This window comes from Castor canadensis, chromosome 1 (genome assembly GCF_047511655.1).
Source record: "Castor canadensis chromosome 1, mCasCan1.hap1v2, whole genome shotgun sequence".
Taxonomy (NCBI): Eukaryota; Metazoa; Chordata; class Mammalia; order Rodentia; family Castoridae; genus Castor; species Castor canadensis.
Window position 1 is genome coordinate 9,161,715 of NC_133386.1, and position 18,920 is coordinate 9,180,634.

General features: G+C 37.3%; 1 protein-coding gene across 6 annotated transcripts in view; it reads right to left on the reverse strand.

Moving 5' to 3' along the window:
- Positions 1 to 18,920, reverse strand: part of Tulp4 (TUB like protein 4) — a 203,516-nt gene that overhangs the window by 154,660 nt on the left and 29,936 nt on the right. The gene's annotated exons all lie outside the window — the stretch shown is intronic.

The following is an 18,920-nucleotide window of genomic DNA, read 5'->3' on the forward strand; positions in this document are numbered from 1 at the left end:
ACCCTTGTTCCTTCCTATTATTGCTTATACTGTCTCTACAACAAAATTAGAAATAAGGGCAAAATAGTTTCTGCTGGGTATTGAGGGGGGGGAGAGGGAGGGGGCGGAGTGGGTGGTAAGGGAGGGGGTGGGGGCAGGGGGGAGAAATGAACCAAGCCTTGTATGCACATATGAATAATAAAAGAAAAAGGAAAAAAAAAGTTGGGGGGAGAAGAAGAGAGGTTAAGAGAATATGATAAAGGGGGTGAACTGGTTCAAAATATAATGTCTATATTTATGAAATTATCACAATGAAACTCCTTTGTACTATGCATTACTATGCTAATAAAAAAAAAGTTACCCATTAAAGGCCGTATATGGTGCTGCATATCTGTAATCCCACTACTTGGGAGGTGGAGGCAGCCTAGGCAAAGTTAGTGAGACCCTTTGTCAAAAACAAAATGCAATAAAAACTGCTGGGGACATGCGTGGCACAAGTGGTTATGCACTCCCCTGTTCCACCAAAAAAAAGAAAGAAAAGAAAAAGAAAAAAAGAATGCATGAATGAAATTGCCCATTAAGTTTTTGTAGAACAGAGGGATAAGGAGATAGAAATATAAAAGAGATATTTTTAAAAATGGAATACAGAGTAAGGGGTACAGGTGTAATTAACAAAAGGATAGAACATGGAAAATAGAGAAGAAATATATGAAAACATTATGACTGATAATTTGTCAGAACTGATGAGAAATCCACAGACACAAGAAGTCCAATATATATCAAGTAGATAAATAAAAAAGAAACCCATGCCTGGGCATATTTGGGGAAAACTGTACAATAAAACACAAAGAGAAGAGTTTAAAAGGAACCTAAGAGGAAAGATAGGTCCTTATAAAATATAATGGCAATTGGGCTGATAGCAGACATCGTAAGAGCAACAACGGCAGTCAGAAATTAACCAAACAGTATCTTTAAAGCACTGAAGAAAATACAAAATTCTATTCTGAGGAAATAATGCAGAATTTATACACAGAAAAACTGTCTTTTAAGAATTACTGTAAAATAGTAAGTCAGTTTTAAAAGAAGAAAAGCTAATTTTAAACACAGCTAACCTCACAATGTGAGTTGTAAAAAATATTCTTCAGGTAGAATGAAAATGACTCAGGAGATCTAAAATAGAAGAAACTATGAGAAAAGACATGTGGGTAAGAATAATATCTGTTCAAAACATAACCACAATGACAGTAACAGTAGTAACAGCAAACCTTCCTATGTAGCACTTGTTAACCGTTAGGTACAGTTGTAAATATTAAACTATAGGCTCTGAATCTCTCAGTTAAAGGCCTTAATCTTATGAGAAAGATCACTGAATTGTCCATATGTTACAGATGAAGAAACTGAAGCACAGGGAGGTTAAATACTTTGTCCATTATTATTCATATGGTAGGTGGCAGAGCAGGAATTCAAACCAAACTGCCAATTTCTAGCCCGTTGTTTTAACCTCTACAGTGTGTCTGTTTGGAGGGTAGAGAGGGAATAGAAAACTTTTAAAAACACCATTTGATCAAAAGAACGATGACAGACCCTTACAGTTTCAGAACGGTGGCTAAAATACTAACTTGCACTTGGCTGTCTTAGATAAGAATGGCAAATTTTAAAGGACAATCACTAAAAGACTGGAAATAAAGCTTCCAAGACAATGTAGAAAGAAAATGGCAAGTAGTATACTCAGATCAACCCCCTGAAAAGAGAAAAAGAAAACAAAAGGCAGAATAAATGGAAGAAAAGTGACTTCAAATACATCAGTAAATACGATAGACTAATGATTAAAAACCTATTCTTGCCAGGTAACAGTATTAGATTATTATAAAGAAAAAGGTTACATGCTTTCAGGGGAGACTTACCAAAAATCTAGTATCATGTTAAGAATGAAAAAAGAGGAGCTAAAGATACATCACGCATGGAGAAATCAAAAGAAGGCTGAGGTAACTGAACAGAACACGTGTTAAGGCAAAAAGCAGTCCACGTGGCATAGAGGGAGCCATACAGTGATAAATATTCCTATTCCCCTTAAACATTTCACAGGTATAATCTAAATACTAATACCTTGACACAGGCGAAGCAAAAATTGATAGAGAAAAATGAGTTATCCTCCATAAAAGCAGATTTCAATAAACAATCTCAATTATTTACATTTTGTGTGTGTGTGGTGCTGGGGTTTGAACTTCTATTTGCATTCCACAACTTGAGCCATACTTTCAGCCCTTTTTGCTTTAGTTATTTTTCAAACAGGGTCTCACAGGTTTTTGGGGTTTTTTTTTTTGCTTGATTTGGCCTCAGGCCATAGTCCTAATTACTTATAGTTTAAATTGGAAAAAATAGTAAAAATCTCAAAGATGTGAATATTGTAATTAACAAACCTGGTCTTAATGAACATATACTGACTCTTGTATCTAATTCAGAGGATGCCTACACACTTTTCAGGCATACTAGAAAATTAACAAAAATAAGTATCATAGAGACAGACCATAGCTCTTAAACTATGACAAAGCTACTAATTACAAAAACTTAATTACAAAAAAGGTAAACTACAAAAGTTCATCTTTTGAAAAGCTGTAAACAAACTTAAAAAACATACTTCTAGGCTGGAGGTCTAGTCAGTGGTAGAGCACTTTGCCCAGCACTGCCCAAAAAAGAAAGAAAGAAAAAGAAACATAGTCCTAAATAAACTGAAGAAATCATAGTGGAAAGTTTAAAACACTAAATATTGGGCTAGGGGTGTGGTTCAGTGCAAGACCCTGGGTTTAATCCTCCAGCATCACATTAAAAAATAACAGTAAGACACTGAATAGTAATCTAAATGTTACACATCAAAACTTGTATACTACAGCAAAAGCAGTATCTTGCAGGTAGTTCACTTATTTAAATACTTACATCAGAGAAGAAATTCATAAAGAGCTAAATGCTCAATATAAAAAGTTTGAAAAGTACACCATAAAACAAAAGACAATACAGGAAGGAAATAAAGAAATTTAAGAAATGAAAAAAGAAACATCAGAGGCTAAATGAAACCAAACTGATTCTTTAAAAAAAAAAAAAGTAACCGAAGATACAACTTTCTGGCAAGATAGATGAAGAGAAGAGAGCAGCATAAATAAATACTGGAACTGAAACAAAGGTAAAATGATACCATGAACAACTTAATGCTAAAAAAATGTGATAACATATGATATTCCTAGGAAATACAATGAACAAAACTAACTCAAGAAGTACAGTCTAAATTGTTCCACAGCTACTAAGGAAAATGAATCAGTAATTCAAAATCATCCCACAACGAAAACACAAGGCCACATATTTTACAGACAAGTTCATTCAAAGGACAGGCCATTTTACTACCTTACATACTTGAAGAACAGAAAAAGGCATCACAATAATTCTATAGGACTAGACCTTAATACCAAAACCAGACATGGAGAATATGGGAATGAAAAACTAAAGGCAGTATCACTCATGAATAAAACAAAAGTCCTCACAAAACATTAGTAAATACAATAGTATATAAAGAGAATGTTAGGTTGTGATCACACTGGGTTTATCCAAGAAATACAAGGGTAATTTAACATTAGAAAAATGTATTAATCTATTAGGTACAATCCATCAAATTAAAAAGACTAAAGAGAAGGAAAAAAGATCATCACAACACAAGTATAGCAAGTGTCTGGTGAAGTCTAACAGGCATTTCTTACAAACTCCAAATCAAGAACAAACTTCCTCTTCTGAAAAAGAATATTTAACAATCATGTACACCAAACATTCTTAATATTGAAACAAAGTAACAGTTTCCACTATGCACTAAAAATTCTAGCCAGATGAGGAAGACAAGAACCTTATTATTCCATTGTACTAGAGGTTTTAACCATAACAGTAAAAAAATGAAAAAGAAAGGTTAGTAAGACTGTAAAGAGAAAAAAAAAAAAAAAAAAGGCCTAGGGTGAAATCCCAAATGAATGAACCTACAAATTATTAAAGATGACTTCACAAACGTTGTATCATTTAAGACAGTGATGTAAAGGGAGGAATTATCATTTCTATCTTCCCTATGAGAAAACTGAGGTTCTGAAGTTAAAGCCCCTTAGTATATTAAGCACTGAAACTAGCATTTAAGCCAACTGATAATTTCAGTGGTCTTAATACTAAACAAATTATATCCTCTCTGTTACCACTACTCTATTCGACCTTTAGGCTCAAGGACAGCTGCAATAATGCCATTTGCCAACCTTAAACAGTCACTTGATCACACTCACTGCCTAAGGATATCCTTCTCAGTCTGGCATTCAGGACTCTTCACAGAATGGTCCCACATCTGTTTTTGCAGCCTTATCCTCTTCCTCTGTTCTCTGCAAAAAATTATGCTCCTTTTAAAGTACACTCACTATTTGAAGCAGGTCCCAAACTAATTGCCCCAATTGCAAAGCTTATGCCAAATCTCCCAAGTTTAGCCATGTTTCATGGCACATCGTCAAACTGCCTATTCCATAAATCCCTGCCAGTTCCTCCCAACTAGCTATGCACTTCTTTTAGTAAAAAATAGAATTTTTTTTAACTTTCTTAAATTGCCCATTCAATTCTCTACTGCATTATAGGTATTTGAGCCCCTATCATCCCTGCTAACTTGGGAGTTACTTAAGGTTAAGAACTTTTAGATTCCTCAAGAAATTAGTATTAACCAGGAACTAGAGAAAAGATTAGTTCAAGAAGAATTAACTTAGACGGTAACACACATGCACAGGAAATCAATGCGAGTCAACTCCCTGTATAGCTATCCTTATCTCAACTAGCAAAAACCCTTGGTCCTTCCTATTATTGCTTATACTCTCTCTTCAACAAAATTAGAGATAAGGGCAAAATAGTTTCTGTTGGGTAGCGAGGGGTAAGGGGGGGGTAAAGGAGGGGGTGGGGGGGAAGGGGGGAAAATGACTCCAACAGTGTATGCACATATGAACAAAATAAAAATTAAAAAAAAAGAAATTAGTATTAAATAAATGTACATTCAAATGAATAAAAGTGCTTTTATTTGTGTAAGTTATTAAAAAATGTTTTCTTCCAGGAATGAATAACCCTGTATAGAAATAGAAATGTTTTCTCAATGCTATTATAAATTGTATTCTTCTACAGGCCTGTAACAACTATAGGAAAAGTCTTTCCATTGTCACAAGCAGAAATAAAACACTCATGCATACACACCTTTGGCCACATAGATGCTAAAGAGCTTAATACACTTCATTCACACTGTAGTTTGATTCCTGATTTCCCTGGCTCTATATCCCCAGTCTATTTCCCCTCCTCAAAATCCCACTGTGTCCTAAGTCTTTATTTCCAGGTCTCTCTTCTCTACTATATTGTGAACTTTCCTAGGGCAAGAAATATATTTTCATTACAGAATCTCCAGACCCAGAAAGGAACTCAGTAAATATCTGCAGAGCAAATGACCATTAAATGTAGGGAAAAGTCCAACATGCCAATTCTGTCCAAAAACATCACTTTGTGTTCACAAAAGAGTAAGAGATGATCCTGAATGGTAAACTGCAGGTAAACTGTGGACAGATATATACTATCTTCTGATTAAAAAAGGAACCCCATTAGAAAATTTTTCCATCAAAAAGCTGAAATAAAAGCTATGGGCTCTTAAAAAGCTAAATTCTAGTCATCTAAAACACTATACTCTTGGGTGACAGTAAACACATTGGAAATTATTATGAAATAAAACCTGTAACGTAATACTTACGTTACAATAAAGAGTTCCTGCAAAGGCTAGAAGATCACCAATTTGAGGCCAGCTTGGGTTATACAGCAAGTTCAACGCCAGCCCCATGCTAATACAGACCAAGAAGCTGTCTCAAAAAAATAAAATAAACAAAAAATCCAGAGGCTCCAAATAGCTAAAAATATCCCTAGATCCCTGACAATGTTCCATGGCTACAAGCATCCAGGTGTTATCACCACACTGAAATTTACTGTCAACATGAATAATAAAGGATATTTTCATAAACTCATGGTAATACAGAAAATTCAAACTAGTCTATGGTCCAGAACATATTAAAAAAAAAAAAAAAAGGTTTAGGTGTCGCAAAAAAAGGACTAGAAGTGTGACTCAAGCAGTAGAGCAGCTGTTTTGCAAATGCGAAGTACTGACTTCAAAACACTAGTCCCACCAAAAAAAAAAAAAAAAAATCAATTACCCTCTCAACCATGACTATTGAGTAAATATAAAGCAATTTCTTTTATAGAAACAGAAATATTAGCCAGAGGAAAGAAAGGAGGTGACAAAACAATTCCACATTACTCTGACTACTGTATTCCACAGTCCTAAAAATTAATATGGCTGAATTAGGTAAGCTTTAAATGCTTGAAGTAATAATTCAAAAGACATTTTAGTTTGATATTGCCTAATCAGTTGTACCTTCAAACATGTAAAGCTTACCCAATACAAATGCTGATAATTTTTTTATTCATTTATTCATATGTGCATACATTGTTTGGGCCAATGCTGATAATTTTTTTAACTTACAACTTGAAGTTTTTTCTTTTTTTTCCCAAAGAAACTTAACTGAAAGGATTTTAACATATAATAGCAGCTTGAAATTTTCCTAATTTTTAGTCAAAGATTGTCATGAATACATATATATTGTTAAGCTAAAGTGAAAACAAAACACAAATTTACATAAGATAAATCTGTTTTCACATCTGCTGCCATCTATTTTACTTACAAAAATAATCCCCTGGCATTTTCATGTTTTTCATATAGAAAGGGCTCAGATGAATACCTAAAATGCAGCCAGCAACTGAACATTGCCCTGGCTAAATTCCAGCTGCAGTGGTGTTCTATGAGAGGGATGAGTTCAAGTGACTCCTTTCTGGTTCCAATGGTAGGCAGAAGCGCCTGACTTTGAGCAGAGTAGACACAAAAAGCAAGTCCAGACTATACCGTCAGCCCAAAGAGTAGGGCAGGACACAACAGGGCGGCAGGGAGCCAAGAACAAAGCTCAGCCAAGGACCAGCTTCTAGACTAATCTCCAATTCTAGATAGGTGCTTAGAGCTACATGTAAGTGGCTGTGGGATATGTGACAAGATCTTCCCAATCTCAGCCTCCAAGTAGCTAGGATTATAAGCATGAGCCACCAGGGCTCAGCAAATTTTTATTTTTATTTTTTAAATTTGAGTTTGTAAGGGAAAAGAGAAGCTGAAATAAAGTTCAGCTTTATTTGAAAATAATCTTACAGTACTAATTAAATTTTTATGTATAAATTTGTGGCACTTCTATTTCATGTAGCTACAAAACTATTTGCTCGGTAGAGATAAATTTACTTGGAAAAATTTAAAAACTGTTTCTGATTTAAAAAAAAAAAAAAAAAACAGCCAGCAAAAATATTTCCTTGTTTTGTCAAAACTCTCACATAATGACTTTTTGAAGAGAAAAATTTCCATTTCCTTATTACAATGGCACTACTATGCTTACTCAAGTAACAGCAAACAAATATTATATAACACATCTACCAAGATCAGGTGATATAAAGTTAATATGAAAACACAAGATCTGGTCCTTGAACTTTATAAATGGTTCACAATCTATTATGAAGGTAAAGTCACATACATGAAATAATCCAAGAATGAAGAGTAAAAATGGCTTGACTAATCAAAGATCTCAAGAAATCAGACCAATAGCAGAAAGGTGTTCAGCTTGAAAAGTGAGACAGCCAAGTTTTATCCCATCTGTTACCCTTAAGAGGGACGAGAAGGAAGACCTGATATATTTGTGGCAGATGACGTACTGGTTAACTTTCATGATCATAGCACCTTTATGAGATAGATACTATCCCCATTCTACAGATAAGAAAACAGAGGTTCATACCTTGGACAAGCTACTTAAGCCAGTATGGTCTTAGTGTTTTCATTTGTAAAATAAACAGACTAACACAACTGGGACCAGAAAGCTCCAGAGTTTTCTCGCAATGACTTAGAGCCCTGAAGTGGGCAGGGTCCTACGCCAAATGTGTCCAACCTCATGTCAACAGCCCGGTACTCATTTCCATGTAGAATTTTTTGCCGTAACCTCAGTACTGACAATAGCATCCAGTATATGATGAGTGTTCAATTAAAACTTGAGGAATGAATTAATGAAACAAAGGCACATCATAAGTGACTATGTTGACCTATCATCCATGGTGGCTCATTACTTTACACGTCCAGTAATGTTTATGAGGTTAGTTCGTATTTCACAGTTCTTAATCAGTAGGGTGAGGATGGCATTCTTCTAGAGGGGATTTGCATTTATGTCTGCCAAGCACTCCTGGCTGCTTCCAAATCAAAATAAATGCTTATAGATTTATATTGCCTCAGCATCCATTTTAAGTAGAACTTGGGGTTTCTCACATGAGAAGCAGACTCAATCGTAGTTTTTAGTTCTATATCCTCAGAGCTCCTTAATGAGGTCAATCCAGAAATCTGCCTTATACAACTCCTCCTGGTGACCACCTCCCTATAGGACAGTATATACAGTCTATTTAACTGTGCCGCTGACCCTCACACTCCTTATGAACTATCAGATATGTTGAAGTGACCAACTCGCAGTCACAGTGTGGCCCTCCTAGAACTTATGCCTACTTGCTTTAAATACATGCCCTGGATCCAACTGCACACACAGGTCAACAGAAGTCTCTCTCTCTCTCTCTCTCTCTCTCTCTCTCTCTCTCTCTCTCTCCCTTTTCTCTCTCTAACTCTCCTCTAAGTCTCTCTCTCTCTCTCCCTTGCCTTTCCCCCTTCCCTTCTTCACTCTCTGACCTCTGTGTTCTATGGCCTCCAGACATGCCATGTACCCCTGGACCTGTAAGTAATAAAAATTTCATTTTCCACCTGTGTTCCTCCTAATCATAGAAGGGGTGCACTCCATCTTAAAGATCTTAAATTAAAACAATTTTTTTTCTAGACCACACAGGTATCATAAATCTAAATCCCAAACCTAACAGCCTCAAGACAGACTTTTTAAAAAGCAGCCTGTTTCCTTTGCTCAGAGATGTTTTTTCCTTTGCTTTTCAGCCTAGCCTCTGTCTGGCCTGAGACCCAGAGCCAGCCTTAGGTGCTCACTTCCCACACTGGTTTCGCACCCTCCTCCCTTCTTTCCTCTCTAGGGAACACACATTCCTCTTTATCTCCACCTGTGGATTTCTTTCACTTTCTGGTGATAAAGACTTTTAAAGGATTTTTGTTATATCTGTTCCAATATTTTTAAGTGTTTACAGCAAGGGGGTTTTCAAAAATACCTAATTAGCCTCATTTCCAGGAGAGGGTATATATTCCACCACTTTTCAAGCACAGATGTTATTTAGAAATTATCTTCCGAGGTAAGCAGGAGCTGAAGGCAGCCAAGCAGTCAAAGGAAGGAGACTTCAGAAGGAGTAGGAATAACACAAGAATTGAGAGAGGCTAGAACTGGTGGAAAAAGACCGTGCAAAGAAAATATCTGCAATGTCAGAAGACAAAAGGTAGAAACTTGTTTCCTAAAGGCAAGTAGACTAATCTGCACTTCAGAAATTGTTCTAAATGATGATGGGTAAGTAAATGAATGCAATGATTACCTTTATTGGTACTTCCACCAATAAAAGGAGCATTTTAAAAATATGGAATTGGGGGAAGGCATGAGAAAAAGTTAAAAAAAGGAGTAAATATAATCAAAGTGCTATGGAAATATCACATAACCCCCCCCATACTACACAATTAATATGTTCTAATAAAAAGTGTGAACAAAAGAGGCATATAGAATTGGGGCTTGGAATGTAGCTCAGGTGTAGGCCCAGGGTTCAATCCCCACTGCCATGTAAAAAAATAATTTTTATAAGAATATAGTACTATCACTTGCATACACAGATCACCACAAAAATGCACAATAAGCACAGAAATTAAACTGTGCAGGGATTCCTCCTGACCAGTTTCTCTCTTGGTATGAAATAGTTTCTTCACTGAAGAACTCTGTAAGAAATTGATCTTCATGATAAAATAAAATCTATATCCAGAGAGCCACTTGTTTCAAAAAGCTAAGAAAGCCGAGAACCAGTGGCTCATACGTGTAATCCTAGCTACTTGGGAGGCTGATATCAAGAGAATCGCTGTTCGAAGACAGACTAAGCAAATAGTTTGCAAGACCCCATCTCAAAAATAACCAGAGCAAAATGGACTGGAGATGTGGCTCAACCAGTAGAGCAACTGCTTTCCAGCTGTGAAGCTCTGAGTTCAAATGTCAGTCCCCCCCACCCACAAAAAAAACGAAATAAACGATCAGTTGAAAATATCCAAATTAAACAATTTTTAAAAGATACAATGACATATCATGTACTGGCATGGCTTCAACTACTCTTTTTGAGATATATAAGATTTTCTTTCTTTATGTACTCAAAGTACATTGGTCTTGATAGAAGATCAATGTTGTACTAGAGGGTCAATTAAAATTTAAATCAAGGTCAATACTCAACAATTAATTGGCAAATAAAAGGAATCAGAATATTTGAGAAATATGCAATATTCCCACTTAACAAAATTGTTGATTAACTCCCACTTACTGATAAAGTCAACCCTCATGGCCACCATGGTGCTTCTCTTATATGGCCATACAGTTAACACCTCACAGTTAGCTTCATCATAAAGAGCCATTACCTCATTTCACAATGTCATTCTGAAATAACAGCTCTCTGGTTTAGGAAATCACTTTCCAGGCAGAGAGGTTTACACGCTGGATTCCAAGCCAAGCAAGTGTCAAGTGTCCACAGCTGCTTGCTGCTTTGATAACTTCTTGGAAGAGAATGAATAAGTCTGCTGTGATCTTAGTACGAAATAAAGGGACTGATACCACATGGGGCAAGGAGGAGACAGGCCTAGGACATTTTCCCAATTATGTTATATCAAATGACTGGCCTGAGAGAGCAAATTCACTGTATTCTTTTTTTTTTTTTAACATAATTATCTGAAGTCAAACACCAATTTTTGCAACATTTAAGCATTTGTTGAAAGCAACTGAAGACATTCCTCCTGACTACATACTGATACCATAAAGTAAGCTTAGAAAGTATTCTCTAAACATTTAGTATGAAACATGATACTATAATCTTCCCATGGCAGTAAGATTAAAATACAGAGCCAGGCATGGTGGCTCATGCCTGTAATCCCAGCTACTTGGGAGGCAGTCATCAGGAGGATTGCCAGTGGAGGCCATTTCAGGCAGAAAGTCAGTGAGACTCCCATTTCAATAAATAGCTTGGTATGGTGCCACATGCCTGTCATTCCAGCTACACAGGAAGCAAAAACTGGATTCCAGTCCAGGCCAGTCTGGACATAAGTGCAAAATTCTTTTTACTTTAACTAAAGTAAAAAGGGTCAGGGACATGGCCCACATGGGAGAGCACCTGCCCAGCAAGCATGAGACCCTGAGTTCAACCCTCAATACCATCAAAAAGAAAAAAGCAAGAAAGATAGAAAAGATTAGAATACAGCAGTGAAGGGAAAGGAGCTAAAATCACTGATAAGCACAAAAGCAATTCATGTTTTTAAAGTTTAAACTAGACAGGAGAAAGCATATATGATTTAAATTTTGAATATTTTTTTATATTACCTCACTATTAATGCAGAACAATTATTCAATGTTATCAAAAAACTATGGTCAGTAAGTGTTCTAAGTCTCTGGTAGTCTGTGTAAAGGAATACAAACCTGGCCCAGGCAAACTTTAAATACAGAGGCTGGGACAGCTCCGAATCTCCTCCCTTTCACCACTTCTACAACAGTGCCTTGCGTAACAGGCCATCCACAAGAATACTTGCTGAACTCTGCTAAAAATATTTAAAAAGCAAAATGATCCAGAAAAAACATCTCACAACTGTCAGAGAAACTATTTTTCTAAATTCATGACACTAAAAATGCTCTCAAATTAAATCAAACAAAATGCTACCAACTTTTTTTCTAGGGAAGATCTAAACAAATGGGTTTAAAATTAAGTATTGCAGTCTTTCTACCATCTTTCAATACCACTATATCAATAAGCATGAACATCCTGCCTGATACTCTCAAGAATACCTACCAACAATGCTGAGAAGAAAAGTAAGGTCAGGTTACTAGTAGACTGTGCTCCAACTAGTTTCTCACTTTGACAGTGAAGCACAATTACAGTGACCAAGTTGAAATCACTAATGAGCACCGAGCTGGGAAAACTATTGTGAAATGCACAGGCAAGTTAAATAAGCATGGACTGATCAGCCCCAGATTTGATGTGTAACTCAAAGATCTAGAAAAATGGCAGAATAATCTGCTCCCATCCCATCAGTTTTGTTCCATTGTTCTGACAACCTCAGCTGGCACCAAGGACCATGAGGAAGCAAGAACAAAACAAAGGAGAGAAAATCCTGGATTTTTTTTTTTTTTCATGGAATGTGATATACACAAATGCCTCAATGAACAAAAAAAATTAATGAAATTAAACATTTTGAACAATTTTAGCAACACAAGCATAAAGTCAATCTTTTGGTTCAAATAAGAAAAACATCTTTTGAAAAATGCTAGATCATTTTACACTTAAAGCATGTAACCAAAAGAACAGTATTTTCTTGTGTATTTCCCCTCTAAATTCTCCAACATGCACTATGGCAAAACTGAAGGGAAAGATACAATGCTAGACATGTTTTTTCTTTAATTGTGAATACAGTTCACTGCACTACACAGTATAGAATGGATACCTTTAGGAGTCTCATTTCAAAGGAGCTGTGGATGACAGGCATGACTCGAGTGGAAGAAAGCCTGCCTTGCAAGCACTCAGTTCAAACTCCAAGACCAACAAAACAAAAAAAAGAAGCTGTGAAGAAAAAGACTCTACATTTCCAAATGCTTTATTTAAAGCTGTCACTCCTCATCTGTGATGATGAGTTTAACACAAAAGAAAAGGAGTCCACATTCACCAACTTCCTGCTGAGAGACAGGGTCTAACACCAACTGGAGCATGGGCTCTGGTATAGCAGGCCACATTAGCAAAGGAAGGAAAGAGAATTCCAGGATTAGGCAGTGAGGGTTGATGTTATAGTCTCTTAGTAAAGAAAACAGAGCTGCCTCAAGCAGGAAAAGAAAAGGAGTATTTGTCATGCCAGAAAAAGAAAAGGAGTATTTGTCGTCCCACACACCAGGAAGTGAAGCAAAAAGAAGTGATTTTAGAGTATCTGCATCACAAAGTGAATGCACCACAACCTGAGAATCATTCCAAAATGTCCCAGTGTCAGTAAGTGGTGGTTAAGGTATAGACCAACAGCTTCCACACAAAACCCAAAGCCAACCACCAGCAAAGTCAGAGTAACCAAGCCTAGTTTGACACTAGAGACTAGACATGAATCTACACAACCCAAACTGAGTTCTTGCAGCAGCTAGAAAATCCAATGGAGGCAGGGCCGTCCTTGCCAGTGCGGCCAAGGCCAAGGCTTCTGGTACCCCATTAGGGAGTCCAGTTAAGCCACAGCCTATGTTACTGAAGTTGTCTATGTAAATGGGTTGTTCAGAACTGAATAATATTTCTAAAGAAGTAATGTTATAAATACCACTACTACAAAGGTTAGTTTGCAAAAGTTACCTAGCACAATGTACCTGGCTGTAACATCAACAGTACTTTCTCTGGTACTCTTTCATATCTAAGAAATCTCACTTCCTAGCATGCTTTAAGTCCTAGCTACTCAGGAGGCTGAGGCAAGAGAGCTGCTTAACCTCAGGAGTTTGAAGCCAGCCTGTGCAACAAAGTGAGACTCTATCTCAAAAAACAAACAAACAAACAAAAGCAGGAAAGAAAGGTCATTTTCCTGATCTCCCTGACTGAAGAGTCATTAAAGGTAGACAATGAAGCCAGACATGGCAGTATACATCTATAATCTCAACTACTCATGAGGTGGCGATAAGGAGGACAATGGTTTAAGGCCAGCTGGGCAAAACGTTAGCAAGATCCTATCTCAGCAAATAAGACAGAGGTGGTAGTGCACACCTGGGCAAAATAGCTGCCCTATCTGAAAAATAACCTAAAGCAAAAAGGAGTGAGGGTATGGCTCAAGTGGTAGAGCGCCTGCCTAACAAGCACAAGGCCTTGAGTTCAAACCCCAATACACCCCCCCCCAAAAAAGGTGGACACTGAAGACAGGGAAATCTAGGCAAATCCACATCTGAGGATAACTAAGGCCCTGCCTAGTTTTATAACAGAAACACTTCTCTGGATGGCTTTCAGAGAAGGAAGTGCTGCTTTGCACCCATTGCTTCCCAACTATTCCAAACTTAAAAAGGAAAAAAGGAAGCCTATTGCATAAACATGTCAACTTGGGATGCTCTATATTGATTTACTGTTACCTGTACAAATTATGAGCAAAGAACAGTTGAAGCAATCATTATTGAGGGCCATGTTCACTCCTCAATTGTAATTAAGAAAGAGCATGTTGTTTCTGTTGCTTTAGAAGAAAGGTCCTGGACTAGAGGAGTGACTTAGTGGTAGAATGCTTGCCTAGATGAAAGATCCTTATTACACTCATTACTCCCTGCTCAGTAAGAGATAAGGGCTCTGATTTGGAAAGTATGTGTGAAAGGCAAAATTCCTGTATCTCATAACAGGGGTCCACCCTCACCCAACACTCTCACAGAATGACACTTGCTTGATCATTGCTTATATAAACTGATCTATTGTCCTCCATAACATAACTATAAAGACTTTCTCCTCTACCAGACTGTCAACTCCCTAGGGGCAGCATCCATATCTGACAGCTATAAGAATCAGTTTAGGTCAGGTCTTTTCTGTTAAAGAATTTAATCAGTAATAACTGCCTTACTAATTCACTTCCCATACACTCGCTTCATGGATTAATATGATCAAAGTTTCTATTCAGAACGAAGAGTTGTCATCATCACCTGGGCAGGGGCAAGAATTCCGCTAGATGCCCTGGTTCCGAACTTGATAACCAAAACCAGTTATTGCTTCCCTGAACTTTTAAACTTCTTTGTTCCCAAAGTGCCCTCCTAACCTGACCCCTTTCTAACTAGCCAACCATGTAGAATGTGAGCCCAAAACCTGTCCAATTCAGGGGCGGAAGAGGGAAAGCATGATGTCAGATAAAACCCTTGTGGACTTCCCATCCCGTGTGCATACCTCTCAGACTTCCCAGTGTGCACCCTTCTGCAGAAGTAATTTTTGCCTTGCCTATTGACTTCTGAGTAGTGTCGTCTCTCTCGTGATATTTCTAATACGGCATATGATCAATAAATTAACAACTGTGGAATAAACCCTTGGTACCTAACCATTATTCCTTCTGAAACTCACTCCTAAATTTGACTTAGAAATAAGATTCTAATCTCTTTTTTTCAAATATTTTAAAGTCTCCACTGCACAACTGCCAGTAAGTTCTTTTGTGCACACCCTTTGAACTCACTTGAAGCAAATTCTACTTTTTCATATACAACATTTAATAAGCTTCCCTTGGCACAGATTCAAGGTGCTTTCTAACTTTTGTTCTCCTTTTTTTGAGACACAGTCTTGCTCTGTTGCCCTGGCTGGCCCCAAACTCCTGGGATCCAGTGATCATAACACCTCAGCTTCCCAAATAGCTGGCACTACAGGTGCATGTCTAGTGCTTTCTAACTTTAAGATCCAACTTCTCAGAAGATTTAATTTATTATAGGAAAATAGTTACACCTGAATCAAAGCTACTCTTTCAAATATTTGTACAAGGAAAACACACACACACAACCTCTCTGAGCCACATAGACAAAGCCTATATGCATTAGATGTTTCTTTGCTCTCCTTCATTGATGAGTCATGACAGAACCTGAGAAGCAGGCCCAAAATAGCTACCACCTGACTAAGTCTTGAAATACTTTTTGACTACCACATGATAAGCAACAATTAATGATGAAATAAAATAGGACAGATCAGAGACTACTGTAAAACTGCTTTACATTATATAAAATTACATTGTATATTTACACTAGGCTGCTATATAAACTCATAAACAAAAATGAAGGCAGTCTTGAAAGTTGACACTTTCAAGCACAATGGGAAACAAGAGTAGATTACCTCTAATTCAGAAATGATTTCATCAGTGAAGTATCCAGAACATCAGGAAGAAATGCTGAAAGCTTAGGGAAGACTTTAAAAAGACAAACATCAAATCAACAGATGATATATATTAATTTTAGCTGCAATAGACACCACCATAGCTAAAAAGTGAAGTGCAAAATGAGGAAAGCACCAAAGGACATTCATGGAAGGGATGTCCCCTGAGCACCCATCACAGGTCCAGGCACTGAGCTGGGCAGGAGCAATGCCCAGCTTAGTGAAGCTCAGTCGCTGGCCCTGAGGGGCATCTGGCATATCGGGAGAAGACAGGGAAGACAGACAACTGTTAACACTAAGAGATAAATGCCATCACCGACAGCCAAAAAATGCTCAGAACAGAGCTGAGAGAATGCTGGCTTCTTGGCAGCATAAGCCAACGTAGAATCTGAAGGAAATCTGGTACAATAGCAAGGCAAAGAAAGAAAAAACAACCTTGGACCAAAGCAAGAAGAATCTAGCGGCAAGAACTATACTGACAAGAATATCCTAATAAGGATACCTTTATCATAATCCAGGAGAAAGTCAAACCAGTGTTCTTAAAATATAAGAAGGGCTGGAGATGTGTCTCAAGTACTACAGTGCCTATCTAGGAAGCACTAAACCCTGAGTTCAAACCTAGTACTGTGGGGCGGGGGTTGGGGGGGGGTGCGGGAGAGAGAGAGAGAAGGGGGAGAAAAAAAAATTATTTTGCCTAGGTAAGAAAAAACTCTTAATGACATAGGCCAGAATTAACAGTTAATAGACATAAATGCTTTACATTAGATACTGTCTAACTTCATAATAATTAGCTTCTCCCCCCCCCAAAAAAAAATCAGTCACTTTGTTTTGCTTCTAACACCTAGGTCTAAGAAACAAAGGAAATAAAAACAAAGGGCTTAAGAATAAAGAACAATCCCACAAAGACCACCATGGCAGCACAGAAATAGCAGAACAGAAGCAGTGACTCCTACAGGGTAGACAGCCCTTGGCCAAAATGCTTCGTATAGAGGCATTTCAGATTTCATGCTTTTTCAGACTTTTGAATATTTGTGCAGGCTTTACTGGCATAGTGGGAGTGTTGAGCATTCGTGGTCTGAAAACCCAGAGTCTGACATGCTCTAAAATATTATTTTCAGATGAGAGCTATCAACCTGTATAGCTCTGCAGCCAGACTGCCTGGGTGCGACTTGACTCTCACATTCCCTAACTGCACCTTTCTGTACTTCCATTCCCTATGAAGTGTGAATGTTGGGAAAATTAAATAAACATGTACAAAGTACTCAATTACCTGCCTGCTGCATAGTAGAATGCCCAATGAATGTAGAGATGGCCATTGTAATTTTATTCATATTCTACCACTAATTAGTTTTTAAAATCTGGAATCAAATTATTAAAAGGATATGCAGAGTAAATTATTATTCACTCTGATTCCATTTGAAAATCAAGGATAAAGAATAATAGGGGGCCAAGTGCGTTGGCTCAAGTCTATAATCCTGGCTCTTTGGGAGGCAGAGAACCTGGGCAAAAAGTGTGATATGCTACCTAAAAAATAACTAAAGCAAAAAGGGCTTGGGGGAATCTTTGCTCCCATTTCCTGCATGGGGAACAGAAAATATTTCTCTTTCTTTCTCTTCCCTACTCCCTCTCTCTCCTCCATATTTTATCCTGTTATACTAAAATAAAACCTTGCTAAAAGTTAAAAAAAAAAAAAAAGGGAGGGATACGGTGTCTTGTGGGCATGGTTCAAGTGGTAGAACACTTGGAGGCCCTGAGTTCAAATCCCAGTAGTGCCAAAAGTAAATACATAAGATCTAAAACACAATACCTCTCGGAAGCTGAATGGCCTTACTATGTTAATGAGCCACTGGGAAGAGAAGAGAGGATGAGCAAGAAATAAGGATTTCTGCATTTCTAAGGGCCCACTGAACATCTTATTCCTCGTTTATAACCTCCCAGGGAGAAGGTAAAGATCCCCATTTTACAAATACTTAACCAAGGATCAAAGAATTTAAGTAAATTTATCAAAATTCACCAGGCTATGAGTAATAGAGAACTAAGATTTGATATTTTACTTCAAGATCCATACTTTTTCCACCAAACTACACTGCCAGAATTAACAACAGTAGCCTGATAGACACCTGTAATCCCAGCACTGGGTAGGCTTGGGATCAGGATCAGGATCCCAAGTTCAAAACCAGCCTGGGGTACATAGAGAAATACTGTCTCCAAAAAACAGACAGACAACAAAAAAAAAAGATTAACCACAGTAATTTCCACTCCATACCAATGTTGCTTTGAATAAGAAAAGAAAGTTGTGTGATTATTTCATGAGACCAAAAATGAAATATAAATCTAGGCCAACTCTGTTCTCAGTCTCTAGAAATTCTAGAGGAAATGACAAATGACCAAACTCAAATTTGATTTAAAATGACAGAGCCATAGATTTGGAAGCAACTTCACAATACTTAACTCACTTAGCACATGGGGATGTGGATGACAAACAGTCTCCAATCTAGTCCACCTTTCCAGAAAGCAATTTGGCAACATGCAAAATGTGACAAACACCAACAGTGCTAACAGTTAAAATGCAGAGAAAGCCAAAGATGCTCATGAAATGTGCAATCATTCTAGTAAGTGCAGTAAGTACATTATCACAGAAAGAAAAACACTGTAAAAAATGGAAAAGAGCCTAAAATCACCCTTATTTATAAATAATATAATTTTCCATCTGGAAAACCCAATGTTACTAAATGAAATCAAAACTAGTAAGAGAAGTAAGTAAAATGAAAAAACATAAT